The sequence below is a fragment of the Lepisma saccharinum genome, chromosome 5 (genome assembly GCF_977018435.1).
Source record: "Lepisma saccharinum chromosome 5, izLepSacc3.1, whole genome shotgun sequence".
Taxonomy (NCBI): domain Eukaryota; kingdom Metazoa; phylum Arthropoda; class Insecta; order Zygentoma; family Lepismatidae; genus Lepisma; species Lepisma saccharinum.
The window spans coordinates 87,576,359-87,589,353 of record NC_139233.1 but is presented as its reverse complement, the minus strand read 5'-3'; the positions used below and the strand labels follow the sequence as shown (position 1 = coordinate 87,589,353).

The 12,995-nt window shown below is 38.8% G+C and overlaps 1 protein-coding gene across 4 annotated transcripts in view; it reads right to left on the bottom strand.

Moving 5' to 3' along the window:
- LOC145987929 (phospholipid-transporting ATPase ABCA3-like) overlaps positions 1 to 12,995 on the bottom strand; it is a 178,303-nt gene that overhangs the window by 47,795 nt on the left and 117,513 nt on the right. The gene's annotated exons all lie outside the window — the stretch shown is intronic.

The following is a 12,995-nucleotide window of genomic DNA, read 5'->3' as shown; positions in this document are numbered from 1 at the left end:
AAATACAAATACACTAAAATTGTAACATTTCCACCCTCTAACAGGGTCTTCTTCAGAGAAAGATTCACACTAAATTTTCTGTATAAAAAAGTTAAATAAATATACACTAAAAACGTAAATGTAGTGTAAATCTTTGTCTGAAGAACACCCTGTTAGAGGGTGGAAACATTACGTTTTTAGTGTATATATTTTTTTTATTAATACAATAAATTTTGCCTTAGTCATCATTTGAATGTTTTATTAACATGGAAACAAGGCTAACAGTGTTAAGTTCATAGATTTTATATTTTCCCACATTGTATATTTATCCTTCCAATGGAGCAACAATGGACATTTCCACTCAATTTTTTTAAATGCAATTTTAAAAACTACACCCTGAGCGGTGGCTCAGTCGGTAACGCGTCTGACTACCATGCTAAAGGTCCCGGGTTCGATCCCCGGCTGGTTCAAATCCGGGAACTTTTCTAACGATGGAAGCGGCCCCAGCGCCCACCCAGCATCGAATAACATGGGTACCTGGGGGAAACCCTGGGGGGTAAAGGCAGTCAGGGGCGTGATGATGATCACATCACCCCCACTCACGACCGGATCAAGAAAGTGTGGGGCATTACCCCCACACCCCCTATACGCCTTAATGGCATGGTGCTATGCACAGGGGAACACTTTACTTTTACTTTTTTTTACACCCTGAGAAAATGACCCCTGCAATTTCTCTTCATTCAGTTTAAGGGGAAAACCAGGCTTCCAAAGTTGCAAGGCTAGCATTGCACTGAAAAACACGCCCCGCCATGTTAATACGTCACTACTCAGAGGGACGTCGTTTGTCGTCTGCTTCGAGTGTCCAGTTCACTGGGAGTAGCCCACGGAGAGGCAACATGTACAGCAGTTTTGCAAATCTGTGTAGAGTTAAATAATGGAAGATGGAACAGTAATGGAAGGGAAAACTATGCATTATAATGGTCATTCTTCTATTAAATATCCCTGCTGCTCACGTGAAAGATAAACAAAAGAGTTCTGCTGCATGCATGTTTTCATCAAGTCACGAGAAAACTATTGCTTCTAAAATTGGTTACTAACCAAGTTTTCAAAAATATATTTTAAACTTATATTTATCGAAATTTACCATAAACCATGTAGTGCAAAATGAGAATTTTCACATCCTTTACTTTACTTATAACCATAGGCGTAGCTAGAACTTTATATTTGGGTGTGCACGAAGAAAAAAAATGAGGTCTTGTACCTTTTTAATAGCGTATTTTGCAATACAATCACTTGGCTCTTTAACTGCACTGATGTTCGTAAAGGAATATAAATTCACTAAATGACAGTGTTGAAAATTTCTGAATATATGTAGTAGAAAAAAAATCAAATTGCATAGAAATTACACACACACAAAATGTTCATAAATGTTACAAAAAAATACATCAAAATACACGTCATCTATAACAAGAGACGTCTGTCAAAAGGTACAATGTTCTTAAACTCATCAATAACTTCATTTATATCAATAGACGTAGCTTTTTCCTGTTCCACAAATAGCAAGAGCAGGGTTTCCAATCTATCCTGCTTCTGAGTTGTTCTTAATTTAGTTTTAACTTGGGTAAGCTTGGAGAAAGCTGTCTCTCACACGTGCAGTTTGTGAAAGGTATAGAAGAAAAGCGCTGTAGTACATAGTAGAATGCAGTAAATATCTTCTTTCTCTCTTCTTTCTCCAACCACTCAAACCACTCCTGTAGCGTAACAGAAGAACTTTCCATAGGTACAGAGGATTTTCCTTTCAGAAGTCTTATTTCAGCTGCCAACTTCTCGCCTGACAATTTGAATGTTCTAGTTAAGACGGCTATTTCTTCATCGTTTACATTCAAGTCAACCAGATTTCCAATGGCACTGATGACCCCAACAGTTTCTTGACGAAATCTCTCATCAATATTACAAACAACTGAGTCTAAAAGAGGATAATAACAAGAAATTCTCATCCTCATCTCCTCTGCCTTTGTTTCGTACAAATACTGTGAGCTGACTGATTCGTCAAGAGTCTTTGGAATTTTGCGCCTCTTCACTGGAGGAATTGAAATCTCCAGACTATCACAAACCTTAATAGCTTCGTTGAAGAGTTCCATGAATTGAGATGAATTTCTCATGGATTGCACTGAATTTCGAAGCGATGTGATGCTAGATACAGCCGAAAGTAGATTTACATCTGGACTTGGGAGTAACTTGCTAACCTTCATGGTCATTTGTAGGACTGGATGCAGCATTGTGAGACAAAAGACGAACTCAAACGATCTGACTTGTTGTTTTAGTCCATTCCCTTTAGCTCTCGCATCACCCTGATGACTGTTTTGAGTGATTTCTTCCAAAGCCAAAATAATTGCAGAGTAGTTCCTTTTCACTGCAGAAACAGCTTCAGCACGGCACGCCCGTCTCGTTGTTGACAAGGACTTCAGTGTTCTTAAACTTAGACCAATTTCTTGGCATACACTTTAAAAAACTGCATGCCTTGATGAACTACCTTCAATGAAAGAGTACAGGAATTGAATTGTTCCGAAATAATCTGAAACTAGTGTATTTTCGGGTCGCGAGTTACATGAGTCCACAAGTACAAGATTCAAACAATGAGCATAGCAGTGAATGTACATTATTGAAATGTTCTTTTCTTTGCACTTCATTTGCACCCCAGATAGTGTCCCAGACATTGTTGAGGCTCCATCGAAGCAAACTGAAAGAACATTTTGCCAATCAACACCAAACTAGTGCTAACGTATTGAAAATTGTCTGTGCATCTACAGGAGATAACTTACGAAGAGGCACTAAATGCTCAACAGGTAAACTGTTTAATGACATCAAAAAATCGAAAAACTATAGACATCTGTTCATGATGACCACAATTACTAGTTTCATCAGCGATAATGCACACGTTTGTACCAAGTAATGATATTTTCAGCTTTCTTACAAGGACATTTTTCAAACTGCGGATTAGATCATTCTGAATTTGTGGACTTAAGTAAGTGCAATTTTTTGGCCCGTTCACTAAGTGTTCTTTCAAAATGGGGTCATATTTGGAAATTAAATTAACTACATCTAGAAATAAACCCCTGCCATATGCTTCTTTATTCTCAGTATGACCTCTCAATGGGCGGCCTCCTTTTGTAAGACAAAGAATTATGTTTATTAGCCTCTCCATGATTTGTCGATTTTGCAGTCTTGTTTGTGCTTGCTTTGAAAGAAAAGCCTTCTTACACTCATCTAATTGGACGTCAATTGGTTTATTTTTATTGTAGTTTGACCAGGAACTTAAGCTTTGCTGGTGTCCTTTAGATTTTTCATGACTTCGAAAACATTCGTTTGCTCTATTCCAGTTTTTAAAACCTCGTGTAATGAATGCTTGATCAAGGTGCCCTCTCACTGATGCATTGTTTGGAGCAAAAACTCTGCAGTAAAAACAAAATGCAGAGTCAACAGTTACACTATATTCTAACCATTTGTAACTGTGAAACCAGCTAGATTGAAAAGCCATTTCTTTCCCACCTATTCTACTTCTAGGGAAAACCACCAGATTTGGTTGGTACGGTCCTAATTTCAACCTTACATCACATTCTGTTCTGTTATGTGGTATTGCATTCACAGGGTCACAAGGATCTACTGATATGTCAATATGCTTACCTGGTGTTTGTTCAGCATCAGGTGCATCGAACAGGATGGTTTGTTACTTACAAGTTCACTGATACCACTACAACTTGCACTATCACAAGCACTACCACTTGAACTTTCAACTGTCTGGTTTCGATCGGGACCACCTTAGTTTCTTTTCAGTTTTACGACAAAACGATCCATCTTCTTTTAGAGCATAGACTCACTATTTAAAAAAAGTACGGTAAGTTTACACGAACAAAATATCACGTCCACTAGTGGCAATTTTCATCATATAATGGCTCCTTCGATCATTCCGAGAGACGAATTTGCAACAGAATCCGAAAAAGCAAGTACAACGACAGTTGCAATGAAGTAAACTAGTCGGTTCAGGAAAGAGATTTAAATACCAGCCACCAGCAACATTGATAAATAAACTTCCAACAATATAGTTGCATTGTCAAAATGTTTACTGATAGGCTTTCTGCCTCACAGAAAGCATACAATAATTACTTGATTGTGAGAATGGAGGGGAAGGCGATTGTTGGCAGCAAATATGTTACTGTGACATTGTTGTTAATGTTATACATATTGTATCCCTGTATTATATCAGTTTTTAATTTCGAGCGTTCAGGAAAGAAAAGAACCTATTTCCACAAATATAGGTAAGTTTTAGACCAATATTGTGGAATAATCTCTACTTTTAATAATTTTGTCCTGGAAAAAGAAAGATGCCCCTTATTTTCTCTCTTATTGAAATATCTGTCTTTAATTCTATTTGATAAAGCAGCTCATTAGGGTGTGCCTAGGCACACCCAGCACATCCCGTAGCTATGCCTATGCTTATAATGCCTATTTTTACTTTCTTTTCCATAAAGCAATTTCAGTCTGAGCTTCATTTCTGTTACGCAAATTATGATAAAATATTTTTGTGCAGATAAGAGAAAATACACTGAGAAGATTACATCAGTTGCACAGTACATTGCAGAGCTAAGTTTATGTGTAATTATTACAAGGAAACAATGTATATAATATTATATCACATACTGAAATATTTTTTTGAATTTTGTACTGCAAAAAAAGCTGCCTCATCTCTTTCCCCAAACGCATTAATTAATTTGTTCACAACCTCATCACTAGGGATCCTATCGAGACGTGACATGGCAGTCTTGGTTTCGTTCTCGTTGAGAGTTGTAAATGTCTGTCTTGTGTTTATTTGTAAATGCCTCGTTGACAGTCTCGTCTTGGTTTCGGAGGGCAATTCTCTTTCTTGTCTCAAGTCTCGAAAAATATAGAATTGACAACTTATGCAAAGGCTTATCGTACAAACTTTCACAGTGCATAGTGACCATAAAGACAAAACAAATTTTCTTAATTATTTTTTGTTTGTTTGTTTGACTACTCGTTTCAATGCTACGAGCCATCTAAAACTGGATATTATCATGCTTATACGTGTATATGCAAACCAAACTGCAGATTCAGAATTACTATGAATGAACTGGCGTTGCAACTTATACATTTGGAGCCACATGAAAGAATTAGTTTTAGTTTACAAGACACCGGTAAACTCGCAAGAAGAGCTCAGGGAGAGGATCTTTACAGCTGGTCAACACATCAAGGACACCATCACATCACGAGTTACGAGACCAAATGTCCGTAAAAACTTGCGTGCTTGCATTAGTAACGGAGGTGCCCACTTTGAGCAAGACGTGTAATGTTCTTTAATTGTATTGTTCATTGATTCCATTCACATGAAGAAGAATGAAGTATTATTTCTTGTACACAAATGTAAATGTTAGCAACATTTGTACCTTGTTGGATAGCTGATGGCACGAGGAAGTAATTTAAGTAATTTGTACACTTTGTGTCATACCATTTTTGTTATTAATACGTTGCCAAGTAAACTAAGAGTGCATTTTTCTATCATCACTTGTAAGTTTAGACCCACCCGTTACTTACATGTGATTGTTATTTGGGACAAACTTTTTTCCAACCAACCACTTATTTGTTTGTTATCAGAAAATGCTGAAATATGTGCCATACAATGAGCTGTTTTTCTCAATTCGCATTTTTATGTGGAAAATTGTCATTAAAAAAAAAAAAAACAATAGAAATTCGATTATCTCGAAAACTACTAATGTTCGGATGGGGTATCATTTGGTCAAATTTATTGCAAATTGCCTCTACTTTAACCACTTTCAGGGAATACATCTAATTACAGGTCACCCTGTATACGTGTGTGTGTGTGTGTGTATATAAATATATATATATATATATATATATATATATATATATATATATATATATATATATATATATATATATATATATATATATATATATATATATATATATATATGTGTAACTTCAGTGAATAACGCCACCAATTGGTCATATCGTTCTAGAACTCGTACATTTTTATTGTTAGGTACGTGAAACTTACATGTATAGGAGAATGAACTTTCCTCTATTGTGTAATAATAAAATATTGATTGCACTGTTATAATGAAAGCAATAAAATACTAAATTCTGTGTTAATGCAAAATGGCATTATTTCCAGACCTGTCGGATAATAACGCCATGTTCTTAATTACAAATGAAACATTCACATTATCTTAATTACAAGTAAAACATTCACATTTTCTTTACTAAACTGTACTAGGAAAAATAATTACTGTAGTAAGTTATTAGAAAAAGCATGTCTTTTTTTGTCTTTTCGCGATACCCAGTCCCTCAGAGTTCTGCGAGGAATTTGGAATAAATGTGCAGCACATGCTACCTTCATCCCTTGTTTGATGGCCGCCATAGCTTGCCTCAAGTCATCTACTGGCCTCGCCATGTGAAATAGGAAATTAACCGAGAATAAATATCTGTACGCCTCGAAAGTAACTGAGCAAGGATAAACCTATTTTCGAAATCAACATTTCCTTAAATTTGAGTTTAAATTGAGTGGCGAAAGTCCCCGACACGATGATGGTGTTATTTCCCAAAACAACAGATTGTAGTTTAACCAACTGTTCTAAACTTACGACACCGACCCTGAAAACTGTACACATATCATTCACTTACGTAATAAACGTATTGTGTACGTACAGCATTGTTAACATTTAAAATCTAATCCTACAATAGAAAAACACTCATCTTTGTCGGCGCGATGAAAATGTGGACCCTTTTTCCTCTAAATGCAACTCAAACGTCTACACTGTTCAAACTGTTTCTCTTAAATGAAGGCTCGAAAATGGCAACCGTTCTTATCAGCAATGCTACCAGGCACCATTGTTTATCGCACAACGGTGAGTCACCCCTTAACTTTACATGCGTCCATGCTTTCAGAGTTGAAACTTTGAAATGGCGTTGTTTCCCGCCTGGCGTTATTCACCGAGAGTTACCCTATATATATATATATATATAGTGTGTGTGTGTGTGTGTGTGTGTGTGTGCGTGTGTGTGCGTATATATATACCTAGGTATATAGTGTGTGTGTGTGTGACTGTCTGCTGTTTCTCCCCTCCAATCTGCAGTGGTTTCGCACCCTGTCTAAACCTATTGTTATTTTAAAAATTGCGAAGAAAATATGACGAAAATAATTGTAATTCCAGAAAAGACATTTTAGTAACAAAAATTTCTTGCCAGTCAGAACCTATGTATTGACAATGAACAAGGCTGTTCATGTGTTCAGCAATTGACTGTTACCTTACCAGTATTGCTTTGTCAGCTTAATGAAAACCCTCTACCGAGTGGCTGAATTATAGAAAATACTACTAGCCTGTTAGGGTATTATTCATATCCAACAAATGGAGCACACATTATTTTTGCACTGGAAGTTATAACAAGATACTTGTTTTACTCAGTAAGAAATGACTGTCGCTTGCACGGCCCATGCTAGTTTATGGGACGAGCAGAAGCCCTGCCTGCATGCATTTCTAAAGGATGACGTCAAGCCTGTCTAGTCTGTGCAGAGGACGTTTTCAAATCTGTGACGTAGGAGGTGAATTTCATCAGTGTTTGAAGGCGTGTATCTCGAGAACTAAAACAAATATCGCAGAGATATTTTGCACATTTCAGTTTGGTGTGATTATCAGTAAAATGAATATATTTAAAACGTTTTTCATGTCATAGTGGATATGTCCATTGTCCTGAATTTTATAATTCCTGCATCAGATTTATTTTTACCTGCAAGTCTCTCAAAAATGTCTAATCAATACAGTTTGAAAATTGTAAGAATTAAAAGTTCACAATATTGGTTAATACTAGTGGGTGAGTACCAGTATTCCATCCCAATTATGAGCATCAATTTACCATATTTTTGCTTTAAAATATTCAGAATATAAAGAGTAACTGTTATATAATCACAAAGTACAGATTTTTACACAAAAGATTGGTACAACCTCAATGGAAACCGAATTTGCATAATTGATTCTGCAAAAGAGCCATGTGAAATCTTTACAAACTCCAGTGAGCAATCAAAATGCCGGAAAAGCATTGGCCGGTATCAGTAAATATAATCCAACCGATATTTTCTGATACATTGGCATTGGCTAATAATTAAGTTTCCACCTTAATTAATCTTCATTTGCACTTAATTCTTTTGTTGCAAATGAATTGCTTATTATATAGGCCTCAACCAATACAGTTTGAACTGATGCCATACTTTCACCGATACTGATGCCCATACATGAACATTGCAACAATTTGAAGTAATCCAGAATATTTATAAATGTTAATATATAAGTACTGTATTTCACTTGAACTGTACCTTATCAGTCTAGCATATTTTAGTTCAAAATACAAGTAAGTTCACACAAGATAATGACGATATTAATATGACTGTCATTTAATAACAAAAGTCAATATTTACACAAAATACTGGTAAAATAAATGCATTTCGTAAACCTTCAAAGTTTCCTGGACAATTAGGCTACACAAAGCATCACATAATTTGTTTGGTCTGCGAGACACCGGGAGCACAGAAAATACCAGATCATTGATTGATTCTTTGTTTTATTTTACTTTGATTTTTTGCCACTTTTGACTAATCGCAAAGATGAGGATAAGTGATATGATGAAATAGATGAAGGGATACTGACAAAGAACACCCATACCGGGATTTGAACCAGAGACTCCTAGCATCGTAACGTGCTGTTCTAACCACTCCAACATGAAGGCTGGATAACTACTACAGTCGGGCAGAATTAACTTGTGAGAAATGGCTGCTCTGTGAGTGATGCAACTGCGCTCGAATTGGTTAGAGCGGGGGACTTCCCACTGTAAAGGGCCAATGGAAACTCTAATGCTCGGGCATGCGAAATGTTACCAACCGTTGAAAGGACTCGCATGCAGTGACTGGTGAAGCAAGCGAAGTGGCAGTGTTTTCAAATTACGGATTAAAGATAAATAATAAACTGTTTACCCATTTATTGTGTAAGATAGAATACTTATAATGCTTATAATTTTCTTATCATGTCCTCTTAATACAGTGATATTTCCGTTACACAATGTAATTATTTTTCAAATCTCCCATCTCCCGTTATCAGCTGATTGCCCGTGATTCGTGTGAGAGTCAAGCGTTTGCTGTATGTTGGTACTCTTGCAGCGGCGCCGGCAACCATTTGTCTCAAGTTAATTCTGTTGGACTGTAGATCAGTAATGGCCCTCAGCCCTATTACAACCTTGGTGACAATGAAGTTCGACCAGAAAGGAATACGTGATTAAATGCACAGAGGCATAGGCGGTGGAATGGGTGACCCGCAGAAGTGACGCATGTGTGTAAGAGGAGGCGTGTGAGCAGGCAAGAATCGTGATCCCAGCATGTTGCACCCAAGGTCATGTAAAGAACGAAAACGGGGAACTATACGCGTGACATTGAACTTCGACCAGGCACCAGACCCATACGGAAAATTCCAGAGAGTGGCGCATTCGACGGAAGCATGACGTCACGGACACGATAAGGGAGTCCGCCGTATATAAGCTGTGCTGTGCACCGCGGAACCGCAGTGCATCATCACCATGGCCAGGGGCAAACCTATTGACAACACCGTGAGGAGAAGAGTGGTGGAGTTGCAACGGGATGGACTCAGTGAACAGGAAATAGGGTGCCAACTGAACTTACCCAAGTCAACCGTCCACTGCATCATCAAACACCACCAAAATACGGGTACTACAGAGCCAGGTAAAGCCTCCGGTCGAAAACGCCTGCTGAGCGTGCGTGACCTACGGATATTTAGGCGCTATATCCAGACCAACAATCATGTTTCTGTGGCCGAATTACGACTGTGGACTCGAGAACGCTTTCACATTGAAGTGTCAACCAGAACCATTCGCCATTACCTACAGTGATGTGGTTACCGAGTGTACAAAGCGAAACGTAAACCCTTCCTTTCTATGTTGAACAAAGGCAATCGACTACGGTGGGCACGAATGTACCGCGGATGGACATTTCGGCAGTGGAACAGAGTTTTGTGGACGGACGAATCCATTTTCAATGTTGTGTACGGGAAAATACTGAAAACAGTCATTTGTCGGAAGGAGGAACAGAATGAAGCAAAATGTTATGCACGTCGGGTACAGAAACCTGCGTCAGTGATGGTATGGGGATGCAAGACGGCATCTGGGGTTGGCCCACTACACGTCTGTGAGGGCATTTTGAATGCACACGCCTATACATGCATACTGGAGTGGCATCTTCCCACAGTGCAAGGCACCTGTTCCACAGGCGGCGTCTCATCTTTCAACACGACAATGCCAGGCCTCATACAGCGCGGTTGACAAGAGAATGGTTGACTCGCCATCACGTGCGAACTCTGCCATGGCTACCATCGAGTCCCGACCTCTCGCCCATTGAGAATGTGTGGCGTGTTCTTAAGCCACGTGTGCAACAGAGGGGACCGACGACAGTGGCTGCTCTTATCGCCTGCCTGCAAGAGGAATGGCACCGCATCGATGTGGAATACCTTGAACGACTCGTCCGCAGCATGCCCCGATGCATTGCCACAGTTATTCGCCAATGGGGCGGCGTCACACCATGGTAAACAGGATCCCCTCTAACAGTGGTCGAACTTCAATGTCACGTGTAGATGGACGAAAATGTTTTATTTTGTGTGGACACCATACATTGCTGCGTTGCAGCGGAATTTTATGTTTTCCTTTGTTCCATGTAGCCTGCTGAATAAAATATGTTCAGCATATGCATGTGCTCTCCTTCTTTCACAACGCACTCCTATATTTGTGACTGGTCGAACTTCATTGTCACTAAGGTTGTATTACTGGTATGCAGAGGATTATTATAAATTTATTGAAAGTTAGTGAAAGATTGAAGCTAAGTGATCAAATCCAGTGGCGGCTCGTGGTTCAGAATGTTGGTGGTTGCAGCGAATATATATTGTATATTCCTTCATCAATACATAATATATTTATATAACTTTAATTTGTATATATTTATAATGTAATTATATGTATTTATAATTTTATATGTAAGTGATACGTGACACTTTTGAGGAGTACAATTCATGAGATTATCATACAATATTTGAAGTTTCAATTTATTTGGCAGCAATATTATGCAGAATTGTGTTTTTTGCTGTTAAACCATGAAGGTCGTTGTCTCTGTACTTCCGTTTCTAGGATCTTACAGATACGACGACGCATATATTAACAATAACAACTTCTCTTCTGTCTTCCTGCATGTCGTATACACTGTAAGCAGCTTCCATGTTGTCTTCGCATGTGAATCCCGTCTGTTTCATTTTTCCCTTCGGTGTTTTAGAAGATGTAGATGCAGAGGTAGACATAGAAGGTCTCCTAGCTTGAGCTTTCCCACCTTCTTTATTGTGCCAACATTCTTTCGAAAAATGTCCTACTTTTCCACACGTCCAGCATCTTCGCACAGCTTCTTTGTTCTTCCAATACTTCTTATACCGTGCCTTGTATGCCTGTTCGGATTTTTCATTGTAGTCCATTTTATGCAACCTAACCTCTTCTTCTTTTAAGGTATCTTGCACTTCTTCAATTGTCGCACCCCTTTGTGCTCGTAATACTGCCGCGACGTTTTCATACTTTTGATGAACAAAGTAAAGTAAAGTGTTTCCCTGTGCATAGCACCACGCCATGAAGGCGTATAGGGGGTGTAGGGGTAACGCCCCACACTTTCTTGATCCGGTCGTGAGTGGGGGTGATGTGATCAGCATCACACCCCTGACCGCCTTTACCCCCCCAGGGTTTCCCCCAGGTACCCATGTTATTCGATGCTGGGTAGGCGCCGGGGCCGCTTCCACCGTTAGAAAAGTTCCCGGATTTGAACCGGCCGGGGATCGAACCCGGGACCTTGAGCATGGTAGTCAGACGCGTTACCGACTGAGCCACCGATGAACACCCCGTACAATATGATACACTACTTCTCGTGTCGTAATTGGTTGACCCAATGCAGCACTTATTGACATTATGTTTCGTGCTCTCAAAACATATTCGTCAACACTTTCCTTGTCACCCATTTTTATGTTCTTCATTTCCACACCTATATCTATTATTTTGTCCTGTGTGTTTCCCGTGTGAATGCGTTTAAGTTCATCCCACACTGTTTTTGCACATGTCTCGTTAATGAACAGTCCAGCCTGGTCGGGCGATAAAGTAACAACTATGACACCAAAAGCTTCGTCATTTTTCTTTTCCCAAACAATTCTAGCTTTTTCTTCTGTTGGTTCATCATTCAATATTGCGTCCTTGTACAATCCCTTACTTCGCAGCACTGCACTTACCTTTAGTGCCCAGACATGATAGTTGCCATTCTTCAGTAATTCTATCTTACTCACGTCCGCCATTCTGCTAACCAACAGAAGAAAAAGCTAGAATTGTTTGGGAAAAGAAAAATGACGAAGCTTTTGGTAACAACTATGACACCAAAAGCTTCGTCATTTTTCTTTTCCCAAACAATTCTAGCTTTTTCTTCTGTTGGTTCATCATTCAATATTGCGTCCTTGTACAATCCCTTACTTCGCAGCACTGCACTTACCTTTAGTGCCCAGACATGATAGTTGCCATTCTTCAGTAATTCTATCTTACTCACGTCCGCCATTCTGCTAACCAACAGAAGAAAAAGCTAGAATTGTTTGGGAAAAGAAAAATGACGAAGCTTTTGGTAACAACTATGACACCAAAAGCTTCGTCATTTTTCTTTTCCCAAACAATTCTAGCTTTTTCTTCTGTTGGTTCATCATTCAATATTGCGTCCTTGTACAATCCCTTACTTCGCAGCACTGCACTTACCTTTAGTGCCCAGACATGATAGTTGCCATAACCATGCTCTGCTACCACTGTAGTTCCGTTTCTAGGATCTTACAGATACGACGACGCATATATTAACAATAACAACT